Here is a 19,514-nt window from a genome sequence, read left to right on the forward strand (position 1 = left end):
AATTGGTGAGCTTTATAATTTGTGTTTTTGGTCAGTATTGAGCAGGTAACAGAATGATCTAGCTGATGATGGGAGAAAGTGAGGTTTTGCGAATTCTTGCAGACAAATAAAACCCCAGTCTAGGTCAGGCAGCATTCCTAACTTCTTGCCTTCAACTAAATCAAAAAAGGCACTTTAAGCTGAAAGGTTTCTGACCGCTACTTTGAGGGAAACGGCTCTCTCATTTGCTTTTTGGTATCCATGTTTCCAGTCAGTGCCAATCTCTCTTGAATTCCAGAGCTGGAGAAAGATGCTGAAGTCTAACACTTCACCTAGCTGCCTGGGTGTTTGTGCGCTATTGCCCGTGCCCTTGTGAGAGTGTACAGGCAGCCGACATTGACTTGTGCACTCAGCAGTGGTGCAGTTGTGGTGTGTAGTGGCCTCAGCACGGTCTCTTCCTTCTGTGTTTTTATCCAATTTCAGCCAGGTCAGCTGGAGAATTTAATTCGCTGGTGGTAGGAAAAAGATGGAGCGCGCTAGGAAATGAGAAGGCATTCCAGAGAGTCTGCCTCCTCAACTGTGCAAACGCAGGCCTGACCCCCTGCTTCAATATTTACCCTGCATCTACGCACATCCTCTGGCTCAGCTCACCTTCTGGTTAAACAACAGAGACGCTGCAGGCGGCAGGTGCTTCTCCACAGCAGGCAGGCAGGCAGGGAAAAAACAAGCCAAGCTTGCAGTCCGTCTGCTCTGTATACCAGCAGACAGCTGGCACGAAGAGACCAGGAGCAGGTTCACTGTGTCACTGGGCTAAAACTGCAAATGACTTCTGCAGCTCCTCAGAGGAACTCCCTGCCACACTGCTAGCCTCTCCCTCCAAACCGAAGTTTAAAAACGGGACAGCTGTGGGCAGAGCCCACTGACCAGCATGTGTGTGAGTCTCAGGGCTGCTGGTCTGTATGGCACTTGGCTGGTTTTCAAGCCAAAAGGGCCCGTCTGGCAACAGTGCGATCCCAGGGGGACGCTGTCACAACTGTCTAAACCCAGCGTGCCCGCCGGGCAGTCCAGGGCAGCAGCTGCGTCACACGTCTGTGTTTGTTTGCCTCGTCTTGTTTTACACGTGCACTGCCATGCAAAGGTCTTGCACATTCTTCCACTCCATCCCACGCCTTCCTCTTTCCTCCATTTCCCTTCTTCACGCAGGAACGATTCTCTGCCGATCTGCTGAAGAGTTTTGGTTTAGCCGGTTATGTTTTAATCTAACGGGTAGTCTTGACGGATCGGTATTTTAGTTTTATGGAGAAGCCAAGACGTTAATAACGGGGAAGGACAGTGTGTCAGATCGGATTGCTAACCACCTGGAGTCCCAGAAGCTGACTGTCATGTCTTTTCTTGAGATTATTGGTCTGTTCCACCTAGTCACTAGACAAATAGCAGTAGCAGCGTATACTCAAGAGAGATTCTATGCACATCAGTTATTCAGCCTCCAGAGCCATTAATTCTCACTTAGGAGGTGAACGGCTGAAAACAGCTTTTCTTGTTATGACAAGCTAATGGAGGCACTAAAAAAGGTAACTAAAAGGCCTTTCTAATGCTTGTTTTTTTTATACTTGCATGAGGCTTCCCTCCTCCAGGAGACCTTTAATGAAAGTCTCGTTTCTATTGCAAACACGTCTGGACTGCAATTTTAAGACCCGTAAAGGCAAAAACTAAGGGTAAAACGAGCTGCTGATTCTCGCGGGGGACAAAGAAAAAAAACGAAATCCTGAGAGCTTTGAGAAAGATGCCAGGGGTACGGTTGTCCAGTGCAGGTCTTTCTCCCCAGCAGCCCTCCTGTTTGCATCATAATACGTGGGGAACAGAAGAGGCTGATTAAGATTCAAGGAGCTCCCCTCCAGCAGTGGCCCTGCTACTGCAAGACAGAATAAGGAAAGACATTCCCATCTGAAAACAACAAACTGTTTTGTTGGGTTTTCATTAAGGCTTTTACAGAGTAAATCCATCAGCCAATTTAAAATGGAAATCACTTTTTGTAGCTAAGTTGAGCGAGTGCAGGCAGGACCCCCCTCCTCTCTCCTCCACTGGCACTTTTCTCCAGAGTGTGTCCGAGTTTCCACAGCAGCCCTTCCTGAGCGGCATTCCTGACGGACGCGGTTCGAAGCCAGTCTGCACCGCCCTGTTACCTTGCTTGGTGACCCAGAACGTACACACTGTCACCACTCATACCCCTGTGATATCTCCAAGGGGCAAGTGCAAGGACAAAACTGTAGGACATCTCTCACCCTGCAAGTGCAGGAAAAATAATGTTAAAGATAACGCAGGCCCCTTCCCTAATCAAGCCTTCAGGAGACGACGAATTCTATGGGCAAAAGCAAGTGTCTTCAGCAAATTAGACCTTCTGGTTGCTACATTATAAAAACAGCAAACTCGAGTTACTAGGAAGTGCTGGGAAGTGGGAATATGCAAAACATGTCTCTTCCTTGGAAGAAACTAGCTGCACGAGAGTCTTGAGTCGGTAACCTCCTGGAAGCCGGACAATCATGAGTGGAAAAACAGCCTCTCTCCTTCGGAGCCTTTCTTGTGTCTGTGAATTGACTCAGGTGTTCCTAAGAAATTCCCAGCAGCATAGAAGAAAGATTTAGCCGAGGGCTTTCCTGTAAGGGGGGCGAAGTTCATCAAGGCAGAGAGACCGGGAAGAGCTGTGAAGCTTTGTTCCTTAAAAGCGTGGTGCAATTTTGAACATGAGCGCATGACGGCAAGTCATGAGATGCAATCTTTTTTCTGCCTTGTTGCCAGACCTTCAGAACGGACGTGGAAGAGAGCATTTGGAATGGGTTCCATTTTAGTCTCCGAGTCAAATTATATAAAAAAAAAAATCTGCTGTGGATACGTTTTGTGTCCTATCAGCATTGACCGAAAAATAGATGCACAAGTCCAAACAATCTCTGTTAGTCAGGATAGGGATCCGCTGATCTGCGCTGCAGCTATCTAGGTGTGTATGGGTCCCCTCCAAAACAAACAAAGACTCTTCTACCAACATTGTCTGGAACACTTAGTTACGCAGACGATTTGGGTCTTAGAGGAGCTATTTAGAAGTAATGAACCACTAAATCCCTTGAAATTCAGTATGCAGAGTTAATGCTGGTCTAAAACCAATCCACTGTAAATGCAGTGAGGGGTATAGTGGTGCCTCTATAGTTCGGGTGAAATGAACTAACACACTTTCGCTTCGTGGAGATGGTTTGACTGATACCAGCCAGTGGTCTTTTGTGACACTGCGTGCTTCAGATCTGAGTGGTGATGCCAGAATAACAGATTAATCCCTCACCTGTGGGCGTACAAGCAGCTGTCATAAAGGACAAGAGGATCAAGGTTGGTGGTGAGGGTTTGACTACGGGGGTTGAAGATGAACATCGGAGAACAAAATGTTGATTGCTAGGCAATCTAGGACAGCTGCACTCAATTATGCATCAGGAGACATAATTCAATTGGTAGTGCATGTAAAATGGAGAACCAGACATACTTTTTTTACACAGAGGCTTGTGTACACAAGCACGTCCTTGAAGCTGAAACCCTGGCTTCTTTCAGATGGGCTGACTGGCTCCTCTCGTTTGTAACCTTTCTTATGCTCTTATTTGTTTGCCTGTTTCCTCCAAATGAGTTTACTGGCTATGTGGGACCCCCCTGGGAAAACACGCAACAGTCTCTGGGAACTCTGCATTGACCGGAAAGTCTTGTGAGTCTGAAAGGCCCAATTCTGTTTAGCTGCTCAGTCTGGCAGTTCTGCTTGCAGGTCTGGCTGCTGACAGAGAAGGAAGTTGTGGAGAATGGAGGTGTCAAAAGCGTCTGTCTTGGCACATCGGGTATTAGGCACATCGCCTGTTTGTTTTTGCCTGGCACACGCTACACCCCACCCTGCGGTAACACATTCCGCCAGAGTCTCCTCCAAGCGCGGACAGACGGCCTCCGCCAAGCCACACTGCTGTGCAGAGCGAAGTCGAAATGACAGGTGGGAAACGGTCTTAGCTGGGGAAGCCAGCTGCTGCAGTATTTTGATGTCTTGTCTTCACGAATCTTTTGCTGCTTGGCTCAAAATGATAGGAAAAGGATGTTTGCTTTTCTTTACTTTGTTGAATAATTTAGAACCCTTAAGTGCTGTGCCACCATTGGACTCTTGTGATTCATAGTAGCTGCCTTTCTCTGACAAGTTAATTTTTCCTGTTTCATGTCCGGTTGCAGAGGGTGTCTCACCTGTGCCTCCCCCCTGGCTATTTCAGGCATCCTGGCTCCACCTGTCCAGCTCTGCTGCTAAATCCTGCACTCTGACCTCCAGAAAGGACTTGCCTTTTTTTGGACTGAATTTTGTGTTCGATTAGTTACAAGTAACAAAACAAGCAAAGAGAACAAATGCAAAAGGGAGCTTTTCTTTATAAGGGACTGCTAGAGAAAGAAAAGATAACATAGTGTTCTGAGAGCTGAAAGACACATAGGGGTATTGCACAACGTGCAGCTCTTAGAGACAAAACATTTACCTGACCAATCCTCTGAAGATGAGCATTGATCAGTGATATGGTTTTTGCTCTGATCCAAGTAAAAAAGAAATTCACTCTTCATCTGGTGACGTGACATTTTTCTTTTTAAAATACGTGAATAGAATACACACCTAGTGTGGATTCTGATATGATTCTGTTTCAGTTAATATTTCTGGGCTTCTCAATTTCGTGCATGACTGAATCCAATTCCGCTACTTGCATTGAGTCATGTGTCTGTGATGTGGAGTTTCAACTAAAGATTAATATTTACCATGGCAAGTTGGAGAGGAATATTCACTTTTTCGGACTACATGTTTTCAGAGGTCTTGCATTGAATGATCATCGGCTGATCATTGATTGATCGTCGACTGATCTTTGCCACAGACCTCTGAAATGGAAAACTGCTGCTGTCAAAGTCAAGTCAGGGACCAACTTTAGGCTCAACAAAGAAACACAGAATTAAAATGTGTTGTGTGGGAAAAAAGAAAAACATTCACACAGAGAGGCATTCACCAACGTTTGGGAATAAACAATCAATACATTTGGTGTCAGAGATAATTGTCTAATCCTTCAAGGAACAGAATTTCTGGATCAAATGGCCTTTTCTCACTAGTAACTCCGTAATCCTGAAGGGCATATCTTATAAGACCTGGAAGGGGATTGATTTGTCAGAAGGCCACAATGAGTTGAGATGCGACATGAGAGGAATGGCAGATGCCGAGCGGGAATTCAGATGTGGATACGTACAGTAGCTATGCGTTTTCTGTAACTCACAGGGTCACTGCTTGCATCAGGCCTGCGTTCTGCATTTCTAAGGACTGGAGAGAGGCTTCTGTCAAGCTCGGTGATCAGTCCTGCATCCTCTGCCCTGGATCACTGCACACTTCAGCACCGAAAAGCTTGTCTCTGGACTAGTGGGGAAATTCCATGCTGAGGTGGAAGTACCTTCGAGCTGAAAGTGTTGGCTTAGGTAAGGAGCAGAGCCTGCTGAGCTCATGGCTTAGGGGGGAAAGGTCAGTGGCCTCTGGGCAGGGGCTGCGCATGAGAAAACAAGGGAGACTCCAGATGGCTGCCAGGAACCGCAAGGTGGTAATCAAAGACTTGAGAGGAGGAAAATGAATTGCTGAAAATAATTAAGCGCAAACTAAAGAGATTACACCGCCATTCCCTTCCATGAACTCTGGCAATGAACATCTCTCCATCGTTCTTGCCTTTCTGGTTCCCAGAGACTCAGTGAAGCAGAGGAACTGCACTGTCGCGAGCCCAGCATGGCAGTCAGTAATAAACAGCAGCAACTAAACCTGCCCTCTTTATGTGTGGATGGGAAAATGGTTCTTACGTCGGAGGCATGTGGGGGCGATCTCTCTGGAAACTGTTTCGAAGGGTCTCGAGAAGAGGTTTACTGGTCTTGTGTGGGCCACTTTTCACCCGGGGGCAGTTAACACCTCTGTTACTCTTGCCTGCCTGTAAATTAAGAGACAGACTTTCCATCTCCTCGAGCCACACCATTCCTGTAACTTGCTGCACCTTCAATTCCCAGATCTTCAGCGAGACTTTACTTTCCCAAATTCCCGCACATACACTGGGAACGTCTGGAAAGTGAGCTGGCCCCACGATTCGCCAGAAAACCTTACTGTGGGCAAGCCAGGCAGGATGACCTCTGCATTATGATCTCCGGTTCTCACTTCCTGTCATTCCATCAAAAAAACAGGATGTGGAAAACCAGGAGCTTCCATGCTGAGTCACAAACCGGGAAAGAGGAGACTGCACTGCTTCTCTCAGGTCTGGATTGCGACATCTCAACCTGCAGAGTGCTGGCATCCCAACCCATTTATCCATCTCTCAGTGTATATATATACATACACAGTGCATTTTTACATTTCTTTAGTCTGCTTAGGTAAGGGACATTAAGGCTGATGAGGCAACAAATCTAAATCGATTAATGCTTTAATCTATCAAATTTCAGACCTGCGGTGAATCAGTGACAACCAGCTTTGGGCAGTGGTTTTTCTTCTGTCTGTGTTTCAACAGTATCCCATAGTGAGGCAGCTCTGGACTTCTGTGTTGCAGCTTCCATTGCTGTCTCTGTCAGATCCTGGTGTGTTCTGCCACGGTTTTACATTAAAACAAACGTCGGGGACCCATCTTGACAAGGCCTGGGGTGGAAGACGCCTCCCAGCCCAGCTGTGGAGGAGAACCGATGGCCAGAGAACCCTTCTGGGACTGGGGATCCTTCTGCAGTCAGTGCCCAGAGGAGCCAGGTCAGAGGTCAGGGTGGCCGGAGAGATGGATGGGAACTGACAGGGGGCAGCTGGTATTTCGGTGGTGCAGACAGGATGGAGCTGAAATAACAGGGCGATTGTGCAGCCCTGGCCTGCACTGTGTTCTGTTCATGTTGGCCGAGGGCCAGGAGGTGTTGTGTACGCTCACTCTGGGTTTTCACCCTCTTTGTTGTGTTTGATTTCTTTTGAAAGAAGTTGTGTAAGCAGGAGTAAGGTCCAAAAGCATTTTGTTCTTCTTTTTTTTTCTGATTTACTTTCCAGCACATGTGAGGTCCTGGTATGTGCCCCTTCTGAATAAACACCATCTGGCTCTGTGGAATTTTGATATTCTTGCAGTCCGGAAGCAGGGAGGAAGTTCGCTACTGTCACTGGCGCTCCTGATGGACATGCATTGACACCCCTTGCATGTGGGCTAAAGATTATTTATAAAGCGCCATTCCAAACCTACATGAGAACGCTGTACATCTTCCAAAAGAAAACAAAAAAACAATAAAAAGGAAAAGGAAAAAAAATAAACTAGTACATACAGGATCGACAGAAGGGCCATCAGACATAGACCCTAGTAAAAAGGTGATTTTGAGTTTGGATTTAAAGAGAGTTTAAGAATTTGTCTCTTGGAGAGTCAGAGGAAGGGCATTCCATAACACTGGAGCAGCGACAGAAAAGATAAGATCAAATCACTTTATTGGCCCTATACAATTTCTTCCATTAGGAATTTGTCTTTTCACATACCCCAGCTTGCTCTCCGTGAGACACACAGACAGGGAGAGAAGCTTGGGGTCAGAGCGCAGAGTCAGCCATTTATATGGCGCCCCCTGGAGCAGGTTGTGTTAAGGGCCTTGCTCAGGTCCAGAGTAGAGGACCTGCCTCAACTGAACGGAGCCTACAGCAGAGAGTGTAAACACGGAGGTCAGAGATGTGCGAGTCCAGTTATGTAACGCCTTAGAAGTCAGTAAGAAGAGTTTTGGACATTTTGCAACTTGCTGATGATACTACACCATTTAAAAAGGAAGTCTTGCAATTAATCTAAAGAAGATACTCTGCAAAATATTTTCGTCTATGGTGCAAAAGTTACATTTTGCATTCACGCTATACGGTGAACATAATGTTTTTGAGCAGGTCTATGTGATGACTATGTAATAGGTCGATCTGACTTATCTGGGCGTGTAGGAGGAACGTGTCCACCCGTTCCTCTCTCTGCCGAGTGGGTACCTGAGTCTTCGTAGGAGAGCCAGATCATAAAATAATTACCCTTTCCAAACTGAGTGGTGGGTTATGTGACAATAAAGTTATCATCGGCAGTCCCAAACGTCATTAAAAAAGCACAAAAAGGGCTGTTATTACGAAGTATCCGGTTGCAGTCATCGAAGTTTTTAACAGTTTTTTAAAAAGTAAATTACACATTAAGCTCTTAGTCATGATGGCGGCTGCGTCATGTAGAGTTTGCCGTCTCCTGTAGACATTAGGTTAGTAAGAATCGGTTGTGCCTACGTCACATAGCGCTGTAGAAGGGAGGTGACGTCACGTCCCCCACCCCGTCTGTTCGGCCTCTGGTGCTGGCGGGCACATCTGACTCAGGCTGTTCCTCGCCTCTTGAGTCGAGAGGTCGTACAAGGGCACGCATTTCAGAGCCGAACCGGAGGTTTCCGGATTGCCCTCCGGCCGAAACTCTGCGGAGTGTTGCCCAACCTCTCCTCCTCCAGGCCGGTGGCGAGGCTGCTTATCCCAGAGTCTCCTAAGGGCACTCCGAGCTTGCATAAGGAACTGCACAACCCTTCTGCACTTCTACTACTGAAAACCTAAATGAAGGGAAAATAGGAAATGAGTCATCTGGAGAGGATTTTCTTCTTTATCAAAATGCGTTCTAGGTTCAGACGCTCTATTAGCCAAAGATTGCATACAAAATATCACTAATATCACAACATCAAACATCAAAATATCACTAACTGACCCCTTTTTCACAAGCTTTTTTTCCAGGTCAAGTACTGACCTGAAACCTGACAGACAAGGTTTCTTGTGTATCTTGTCCTCATTTCTTAATTAATAAGTCTTTATTCCGAGACCCATCCCCCCGATGTTTGTCTGTACTACCAGTTATTTAGTTAGTAACGATGTCTGAGCTAATGCGTCTTTTTTTGTGTGTGTGTGAGAGGAGCACATGTGACTGGTTTTCCGTTGTGTTGTTCCATTAGCTCGCAGTATACTGATGCAGCTTTAACATTCACGTCTTTCGGTGTGTTAAGAGTCTGGTTAATAAGTGGACTGGTCCGCAGGTGTGCTCCGTGTAAGAATCTGGTGTGTGCGTCGTCACTTCGACGTCAAGACGAGAGCCAGAACTACTAGACTTGATGACTACCAGAAAACCAACTTCAAATGACGCAGATCCTTTCCTAAAAGCACGCAAGAGACGTTACTTTTCTCCAAAATGCCATGAAAAATTCAGGGAGCACAAGACCGCGTTTCTTTTCACCGGCGGCTGCTGAATTTTTCATTAAAAAGTTGTGGTTTTTTTTCCCCTCTCGGTTGAAAAGCCTTGACGAGCGTCGCGGATCGTCATTCTGCAGTTGCTCTAAGGACTGTTCCTTAGAAGTAGCCGTGCGTGTGAGGGGAAGTAGGGCCTTAATTTCAAGGTCTTGTTGTGTCTCAAGAATGAATCGTCTCTCCGGCCGGTCTGATTTAGTGAGAATGCGTGCTGCCGCTGCACAACGGTTTTTCTCATTTAACTGCAGTTGCAGCAAAAGGCAGACTCGCCTCACCTCCCTCCCCACAACCAAAAGAAAAGGTAAAAAAATTGACTGGGTTACATTCCCCACTCTCCCAAATTACCCACCGTTCTGTTGGCCACCGCGTGCGGCAGTGCAGCGCAGGACAGGAGTTAAGAGATTTTGAAAGTGTCGGATTGCCTTAGCGATCCATTATGCAGGTTAAAGAGGCGTCTGTACGCTGTTATTCGACTATCATGAAATTTGTTTCCTGGGTGATTGTTTCTCACTTAATCTTATGCTCAACTACCCTAAACGTAAAGGTAGGACTACTGTATAAAGAACGGCTTCATTGTGTTTCACCGGCTTTTAAAAAGAGTGTTTAATTCGTGTAAGAGGGTCAGGTCTAAAATAATTGCGCTGGTCATCTCAGAACATACGTTTGTGGGCAAAACTGACTATTAGTTTAGCAAAGTGTGTGTTTAGGGCCCACCCTAGGGCACTTATCAGTAGGCAGTCTACTGCAGAACTGTACTGTGTTTTAAGGATTATAGACAATCACATACATGCATAGAAGTCGGTGGATTTGTGCTTCTAACTTACAAAACCAAGCAGGAGCCTTCTGAGTCAGGCCCTGTTTGTTATGATGTTAGCTTAGCAGACAAATTGTCTAGGCTTCTCCAGAAAGACTTAGAAAAGCCAGGAGACACACCGAGACAAGAGGGGATACAGAGGTTAATACAGTTCTGAAAAGGGCATGCTGAAAAAAAAGATGTTTCGTGTTCTGATTTATATATCAGATGTTAACAGCTGGGAAAGGTGTAGGACTAGGAGACTGGTGCCTGGAGAGTTGTGGCTCTGGAGGCCAGATAATCTGCTCTCAACAGAACAGAATAATATGAGCTGAGAGCACTATTCTGCAAGGGAAAGCATGATTCAGCTCTGAGATAATAGGATGTGTTGTGAATGCTGTCAAGCCAAAGGAGAGCATGTTAACAACGATAGAATGCACTACTGGCAAGACTTTATTAAAAACTGTGTACAGTTTTGGTAACCAGATGAAAAAAAGAGCAAAGGAAAGCAAGATATTTCTTTCCTGGCTTTAAAGGAATGCCCTACCCCAAAAGGTCTGAGGAACTGATTCTCTTTTGTCTTTAGGTGTCAGTAAAATCTTGGCAGGTACTAGCAGAGTCAGTCCCAATGCCTATTGCAGGATCATCAGTGAAAGGAGGAGTCAGATGGGCAGGCCAGCCCCCCTTGATGACTAAGATACTAGTAATCAAGTGAGCAAGAGTGGTGACGGCCTCGTTGCGTGTGTAAACCTTTGTGGGCTCTTTCAGCCTTTCTCCTCCACAGCAGTGGTGACCTGCTTCTGATTAGGCCACGACAAGCAGGTCTCCTGCATTCCTTTCCACTTCATTGCCTGTCGTACCGCAGCAAACCCTCACTTATTTAAGTGACGACCGGCAGGGCAATTAACTAATTAAGGGCCCAATTAAACAATGAATGCAGTGGCTGGATCAAAATTTCCAGCAGCGGAAAATGAGTGTAAGAGCCTGAGCTGTCCCGGCCTCTCGTCTGTAACTCCTGGCTGTCTGCCGTTGCACTCGGGATGCTGCCTGGGATTGAAGCTGCGCTCAGATGGCGAGGAGTGGCAAGGAAGGGGCCGCGTTCCCTTTCCAAATCAGGCAGCGTCCCGGCAGATCGGCAGTGTCTGGGCTTGGTTGAATTATTGATCACTCCTGCTGCAGGGAAAACGGGCTTTGAAACGGCTTCAAATCACTGGAGTGTGACATCTGTTCCCCTCTGGAAACCTGGCCTTTGGAAATCTATTGCTTTCCGCAGGCTCGTGTTACATATAGAGCTGCCTTTTATCCCAGTTTCTAGCCTCCAGGTGATTCACCTTTCCCTAAACTAACAATATACTCTGTGCGCTACCCCTCCCTCCGCGCTCCCCAACCCTTAGGAACAGAGAGACGTGCTCTTTGACTTCTCCACACGGGCAGGTGGTGTGCTTTTCTCGTCGCTGTGTGTTCTGTTTAGCTGTTCTTCTTCAGCAGCTCCTGAGCGCTCTGGAACTGACAGACGGTCTGTCGGAGATATCCACCGGTATCATTTTCATCAGGGGCCAGAAGCCAGGCAGGCCACTGACATTTATTCTTTTGCACTAAACCTCCAAACAGTCTGAATACACCAGATGGCACTCTCAAGACCTTAAAAACATGCATGCACAGCAGTGGGTATTGCTGGCTCTCCAAATGTATTATTTATTTATCTGATGCCTTTTTATTTAAGACGGCGTACATGAAAATGCAATTACAGAATCGTATAAAGATACATAATACAAAACTTCCACATTGCGGAGAGGAGCTATATAACAGAAGGCTTGGAAATTAACATGATGCAAAAGACGATACATCTATCAAAACCATAGGATATATGGCAAACAATATGCAATATAGGTTTGCTCTCCGCTTTTAAAAAAAAACTAGCTGACTGAAATGCACCAGTGTTCCTATCTCATGTTTTGCAAAGCTCTGTTGCCTTTTGATCCTCTTTTGCTCAAATCAAGTTCCTTTAGAAAAAAGTATTTCCTGTTAGTCTTTTTATTGTGCAGTACTTAGAGATTTATACTCATTATGTGTGCTTGAACAAGGACACCATTATCTGATCCGTCACACTGCACACTGTACCTGCAGCTCCAAGCTCAGAAGGCAGGCTGTGTTTAGGACTGTTACAGACACCTGAGCAACTTCACAAGTCGTTAGTTGTTACAGACGTGTGGCAATGACGTATATGTTTTCGCAAACAGGAAGGAAGAAGGATCACTTCCATGCTGATTATTCTGATTATTTTAAATTGAGAACTGTGAAAATGTAGGAAGTACTCTATTCTTTTATTCAATAACTCTCCAATATCTTGTAGTATCTTGTAGCTTGTCTAAGGGTTTCGTTTTTCCCAACCAAAAAACTGCCATTTTTTATTTATGAGATCTTTATTAATTCTAATGTGCATAAAATTGTTTTCCACCCTAGCATTTCAAATCTGTAATCTTCTGTCTCATATGCAGATTATGGAATATACACAGAGTATGTTACACTATTCCACAGATGCGATAGACGCATGTCTAAATGCTCATTTGAAAAATGAATTTAATCACATAATGCTGTGAGTAAAGCCGGTGGCATTAGGCAGGGGTATTTTATAATTTATCACTATGGGAGTTACATCTGTCTAATGTGAATTAAGCATATTGAATGACATATCCTGAGCTGGAAGTTTATCAATATATTATTAGCAGCAGTAGATTCTAACAAGAAAGTGTAATTTTTGTACTTGTGTCTATATAAAGCTATCTGTATATCCTAAAAGTACAGTATATTTAGAGGGATTTACACTTTAGCCTGAGCTATTGTGAGCCTGTTTCACTGTTGCAGCCAAGCATGTATTGCATCTGTCAAACTAATTGAACTAAGCTGTTCTTGTTATTTACTGTATTTCTAAGCCCTGCCCCACCATGAGTGGTTTTACAAACGCATCCCCCTGTCAATTGTATCTATATTAAAAACAACATAATTAACACATCAGCTGTGCCCTCGTACATTAGCTCACAGGCCTGCCTCGGACGCCTGTGTGACCAGATGAGGTCCCCAGCAAAGAAGGTTTCTATAGTAACCCTGATGAGTAAATCCGAAGAGGAGCACCTAGGGGGCTCTTAACAGACTGTAAACAGTGTCACCCCTGGAAAGGCCATCCTGGCAGCCTTTATGTTGGAGGCATCTGGCCTGCATTCTAAATGGTGCTGTTAAGCCCATAAGTTTCTTTTACTGCTCACTCTAGCCCTAGATATTTATATAACCACTGCCATAAATATTTACGGCCTGCTTGTGTTTGGAGGGTGAGAGCTCAGATAATACACACCCCACAAAAGGAAGCCACTGTGTCCTGCTCATTTTCCTCTAAACACGATTTTATTGACGCTACTCGTGGACAAGCAGTGGCTGAATAGCTTCACCTCCTTCATTTGTTTCCCATTAAGAGAGTGATTCACACTGGGGGAGGTATCTGCTTTGTTTTAGAAAATAAAAATGACATAGCTGAAATAGTTTCCGATGTTCCTGTTTTTTCGTTGTGTAACTGTACAGAACAGAAAAGGGAGACAATATATTCTAATACGTAAAATAAGAGAACAAACAATAATCACTGTCACTGATCCAAAAGATTGTATGAGCCCTTATATTTATACGGTGTGTTTAACACGTTTAAGACACTGTTATCCCAGTTTGACAACTAGCCTTTAGCCCGATTCCAGCAAGGTGTTACTGCTCATGTATCAGATGCGTCTCATGGTCAGTTTTCTCACTTCCACAAGTTCCCTGTTTAGATGAAATTGTACTTCCATCACATTTAGTAAATGTGAACGCAAGCAGATTCCAATCGCAAATCGCCGTCAGCGGTCGTTTCTCTCTCGCTTTAAAAAAAAGATCAATAAATGACAATCTGCGGTCCATACGCTTGAAGAGAGTTTCCTCGCGAGACACGGCGGATGATTTTAATTTTTGCGTCCTCACCCATTCAAGTGCAAATTGTCTCAAGTGTCAACCTGGCCCCCGTGAGGCGTCTCAGTAGAGCCTTGTCACCTCCGTGATGCAAAAAGCAGACCATCCAAGAGTGCAGCGGACCGCGGCCGTTGCGCTAAGGGGCCCTGAAAGACAGATCTGCACCCCTTTTCAAGGAACCCGCTGTCTTCATCTGCCACCCGTGGGGGCCTTCCTTTCGAGAGCGAAGCATGCCTCGGCTTTGCCCGTCTTTGTTGTGACAAACTGCCCGCCCGCAGAAGCCTGTCTCCCAAGACGAGAGGGGCGGCGCAGCGACTCCAGTTTCCTCCTGCAGCTGTTGACTGTCCTGCTAGCGCTCGGGCACGAGGCAGCAAGTCTGCTATAAGCACAGGAACGCCTTGTTCAATCGAGAGCCGCAGGAGCCAAGGCTGGGCATTGGTCAACCCAGCAGTGTTTTCATCGGCCCCTTGCTGATGCCTGGTGCATTCCTGTTCCCAGTTGATTCTAAACTTGACTGGGAGCTGGGACACACAGAGATGCAGGGCTGGCTGCTTCACACAGAAGCCGACACCTTCCTACACTCAGGACCGGTGACGCATGGTGTTTCATAATAAGGGAAATCAAGTTGCCTCTTTGGTTATAAAACGATGATGTTTGCTCATCACTAAAACACAGAGTTTTTACATAACAAATTCACAACATGGGTATTCCTGATCTGAAGTGTTAGACTTTTCCTCAACTCCCTTGTGAGGTGCAGCTTACTGACAAAACACTGGTGAGACCAAACCGACTTTAGAAGTTCGAGGAAGGAGCTGCATCAGCAGGCGTAGACCGTAAAGGAACAGGTAAGAGTTTATTCCCTGCGGGAAGGAAGAGAAAAGAAACACAATGTTTCGGCTGTGGAGCCTTCTTCAACCTTCTGACACCTGAAGAAGGCTCTGCAGCCGAAAACGTGTTACTTTTCTTTTCCTTTTCAGCGGGGAATAAACCTTTATCTGTTCCTTTGCAAACCTAGTTTGCCTTTCCATTTCTGACTACACACTGGATGTCCAGCAGTGCATCTAGGACAAGCAGTGCAGTGTGGTCAGTGCAGAAGGAAGTCTGGGGATTGTTCTCATCCACACAGTTTGAATGCTTGGCTCCTTGTATCAGCCAGAAACGGTACAGAATGTGGGAGAGCGTTACAGGCCTGTTAAGGCACAGTTTTTTCTAATCCTGGGGTCAGCGAGAGGAAGATTAAATTACTCAAAGCCCAGCTTGCATCTGACACATAATGTGATGGAGATGTTGAAGAATCCTCTTAAACCAGCAACAACTAGCCAGATGGGCCATAGGGACTCATGTCATGGGAAACGCCGGAGGTAACTCCTTTTTAATTTTCGCAGCAGTAGCTTTTATGCATTCAGTGGAACTTGGAAAAGCTGTTCTGAAGTTTGCAAAATAGATAAACGCTTTACAGACCAGAGCACAATCTGTGCGAGTTGCAAACGGGCATTTCTTAATTTCCTTACTTTGATGCAGCTTCGGAATTTTTGCTTGGTTTTATTCATAGAAGAGAAAAATTGAAGCAAAAGGCGCAGGAAAAATGACACCTCTGACAATCCCACTGTAAGGTTTTGTTTATACACAAAGCATCCAACCCCCCTTACCGATCTGTAGTCTAATGGCATTATTTAACATTGAATCCTCCCATTAGAGCCCCTGTAGCCTTTAACCGTGGAGCTGTAGCTCAGTGTCAGGGCTCCTGCCTGGGCTGTCCTCCGTGCTGATTAAAGTGTCAGATTGAAAAATGAAGGGGGGGTTGTGCAGTAGGCTTTTCCTCAAGCTCCAGCACAACACTGGTATTGAAGGGCTGGTATCTATCATCTCCTACTTCCTGTTCCTTTGCCTCTTACCTGTCCCATACTTCTCACGCTTTGCTCTTCCTTCTTTCCATTTTTTAACCGTTGTTTTCAACTAGAACTAGTGATTCACAAGGCAGAACGTATTTTAGGAAGCATTAGAGGAGAGGGGAGGAACGACTGTTTGGCACAAGCCTACGTTCATGATACCCCACCACAGAGCTTCAGAGTGTGGTGCAATACTCATTTTCTTCCCCATTTTTCTTGCCATTATATGCCTTCAACTGCAGATGCAGTTGTTCACTGCTCTCTTATCATGGCTATAATCCAGCTTCACGGCCACTTGCCTTTTTTTTCTGTTTCTCTTAATCATGTGAGATTCCTGTCCTTTGGACAGACGGTCTGCCCTTGAGTATTTTCTGCTGACCTATATCTCATGAACTCCCCCAGACTTAACTCCTGCATTTCCAGTGCAAACTCCTTTGTCATTCTCAATGCGGCTGCAGCTGCTGTACAGGTGAAAGCTTAGTGCAGTCCTGTAAATCCATTCAGCCATTGTCGGTAAGCTGCTTATCCTGATTGGAGTCACGGAAAGCCTGGGCCTATCCCAGAAGCACAGGATGCAAAGCAGGAGTGAGCACATGGCCACCCCCCACCAGAATTGCCGGGGGAAACTATGCAAAAGCAGAGAGAACATGCACACTCCACACAGACAGATACCTTGATCCCGAATTACCACAGTACACTGGAGATGTGAGGTGGCAGTGTTGATTACCAGGCCAAAGTTTCGTCTATTTCGAGTTTAATAAAGTCAGAAAACAGCTTTAGAGAAGAATTGATTTTGTAATTCAACACTTCTGTTCCTCCTGACATCCCACATTAGTTGCTTTTAAGATGTCTTTTTAGCAAAAACACTGAATATCACAAATAATTCCAAGCATTCACTATTAGGGAAGACAACCCACTACAGGGCATTTGAACTCTAAACAGTAGTGTATAACATTTTGCTTTTAAACATTGCTTACTTTTTTTTATTATTAGTAGCAGCTGTAGTACTTGCAGTAATAAATACTGCAATTTATGGACTAATAATAATACTAGGAGTAGTGTTACTAACAGCAATGTAAGATAATACTAATTCCTGGCTTTTCTAGAGTGTTTTCATCCCAGAGGATTGTAATTCCTATAGAGTTTAGGTCAATGTTAGAAATGGCTGAAATGGCTTCACAGAATTCAGAGGGAACTTTAGGAAGCCCAAATTTAAAAGTCCACAGGGGCCATTATGTAGTGAAACTAGAAGTAGAAGAAACAACCACTGTAGAAGCAGCAGGGACAGCAGTAATAACAGAGGCAATATTATTAATGGGTGCGCAGGTGTGAGACTTCAGCCATTCTCTGCCCCCACCATCCCCAGGGCAATGCTCAGGCCAGAAGCTGCAGGGATGTGAGATGAGTATCACAGCCTGATACTCCAGGGTCAGGATTTCTGACCCTGGAAGACACATGTACCCTGATGTCATCCTTTCAGGCAGGGTAAATGTAGCCCAGAGAGCAGCTCCCTGGAGGGCGTCTGCCTTTAGATTTCCACCCAGGTCTCATCAGTTCTCAGTAAGAGGACACTTAGATGATGATGGCAGAATCACCCCTAGTCACAACCTCAATCTGTCTCTTAGGAAATAAAGGGAAAGTCCTATGGGAAGACGGGAAAGCACTGTCAAGGTGCCGTGACTGACTGCACCATCCAGAGGAGGTGGCTGATGGTGCTGTAACATCACAGCACAGCTGGGCTTCTCATGGACAATGACAGTCACTCAGACAGGCACTCCGTCAGCTCAGGAAAGATTTTATAGTAGGAAAGGGATGCTCGGAGGTTGGTATGAAATTCTTAAAAGAGTTTCAGCTGCAGCACGGCAAGGTTCTGCGTCATTTTTCTTCACATTTTGTTTGAATTATTTTTTCTATGGAAAAACGCTCGCTCGGGCTGCAGCAGAGGTTTAAATCCCATAGAGCAATCAAAGAAAAACATTATCTAGCCTGCCGCTTCTGGCTAGGTGACGGCTTGGAGAGGCTGGATATTGCAAGCTGAACATAATAATCCCTACTCAGTAGCTTTCCAGTACCCTGCTCCAACCTGCCTGCAAGAAAGCCGGTTACGTTCCCAGGCCTAGCACTCCCTGTTTCTGTGCGGCAGCTCCAAACACTGGGGACGACAGAGTCCACTACACCGCCTGGAGGAGAGGGAGCTCTGGTTTCTGCAGTTACATATATACACTACACACTATGTGTGTCTTTTTTTCACATCAGACATATAGAGGATTAGTCTGAACTCTGCCACCTGGGCTATAGTCCTCTCCATCAGCATGCTTGACATTTATCAAGCTCAATATCAGACTACAAATCCCTGTGGCTTCAGAAGAGTGAAGGGGAGGACAGTCCACCAACCCCAGAGCTTTCCCATGGCTGGGCTGCTGGGCGGAGAGTCTGGTGACACCCCCAGTAGTGTTTACAGAGGACATCAGCCCACCTTCTGCTGCTGGTGTCAGACACCAGAGTGCTCAGACACCAGAAATTCCCTTTCGACAGCCATAACATTAAAACACTACTAGTAATAGCACTAGTTAATAGCAATTAACCAAGCGCAGCTAACAGAAGGGTTATGTTCCACCCTGGGGAGAACAAAGATCCCTTTCAAAGGGGAGGCTGCCCAGCAAAGCCCCTGATTGTGCAGTCTGAGCCATGTTTTACATCCACAGTATGGATTAGCATCCAAATGTGAACTCATCAGAAAGTGGCTGTGTGCAAACATACTCATTGCCAGGAGAGGCCTGTAGCGTGAGTCTGGCGGGGGCAGCAGGACAGGGAGATCGTGCAGCTTGTTGCTAGCTGACGATGTGTCTTATAGTAGCTCCCTTCCCTTTCCTCCCTTCTGTCACGGTGCTTCAGTTTCTGTCTTTCCATACACATGGGTAGGTGCTGCTGCTCAGAAGAGCCTTTTCCCATGTCCTTCGTCACTGCTGGGACCGACGGGTCTCCTGTCCTGCAGTAACGGTGGAGTGAGGTAGGTGTACTCCTTGCATCCCCTCCTCAAGCCCGGCTGTGCTCTGCTAGAAGATGAAAGTGACACTAAGTGTGCACCTTTACAGAAGTTCACCAGACTCGCACGCGTAACCCAAAAATACATACAGTATTTGTAAGGGTATAAATGAAGAAAAAAAACTTTCAACCATAAAATTCATACAGGTATTATGACTACACCTCTCAGAAATCCTTATCATATCCGCTAAAGTCTATCAAAGCCTTTTACAGAGTCTACAAGATTGCGTGCTCCTGTGTTCCCTGTAGTGTTTACTGTTTTGCTATAGTGTTTAAACTTGAGATATCCATTCTCGCATTGGTCAGTCATCTCAAACTAAGCTTCACAGCTTTCACCAGAACACAGAGCCTTGGCAGAAAAGTCACAGGAGACAGCTGACGTGCCGCTGATAACATAACATCTTCCCAAGTCTGCCGAAGTTCCACTGACTGACGAGTCAAACCAGAGGACTGACTTCCGAATGAACAGTGAAACACGGACCAGTGGGCCCACGCGGAAACTACGTGGAAGTGCATTTAAATTCAA

The sequence above is a fragment of the Atractosteus spatula genome, chromosome 19, assembly GCF_055471065.1.
Source record: "Atractosteus spatula isolate fAtrSpa1 chromosome 19, fAtrSpa1.hap1, whole genome shotgun sequence".
Taxonomy (NCBI): domain Eukaryota; kingdom Metazoa; phylum Chordata; class Actinopteri; order Semionotiformes; family Lepisosteidae; genus Atractosteus; species Atractosteus spatula.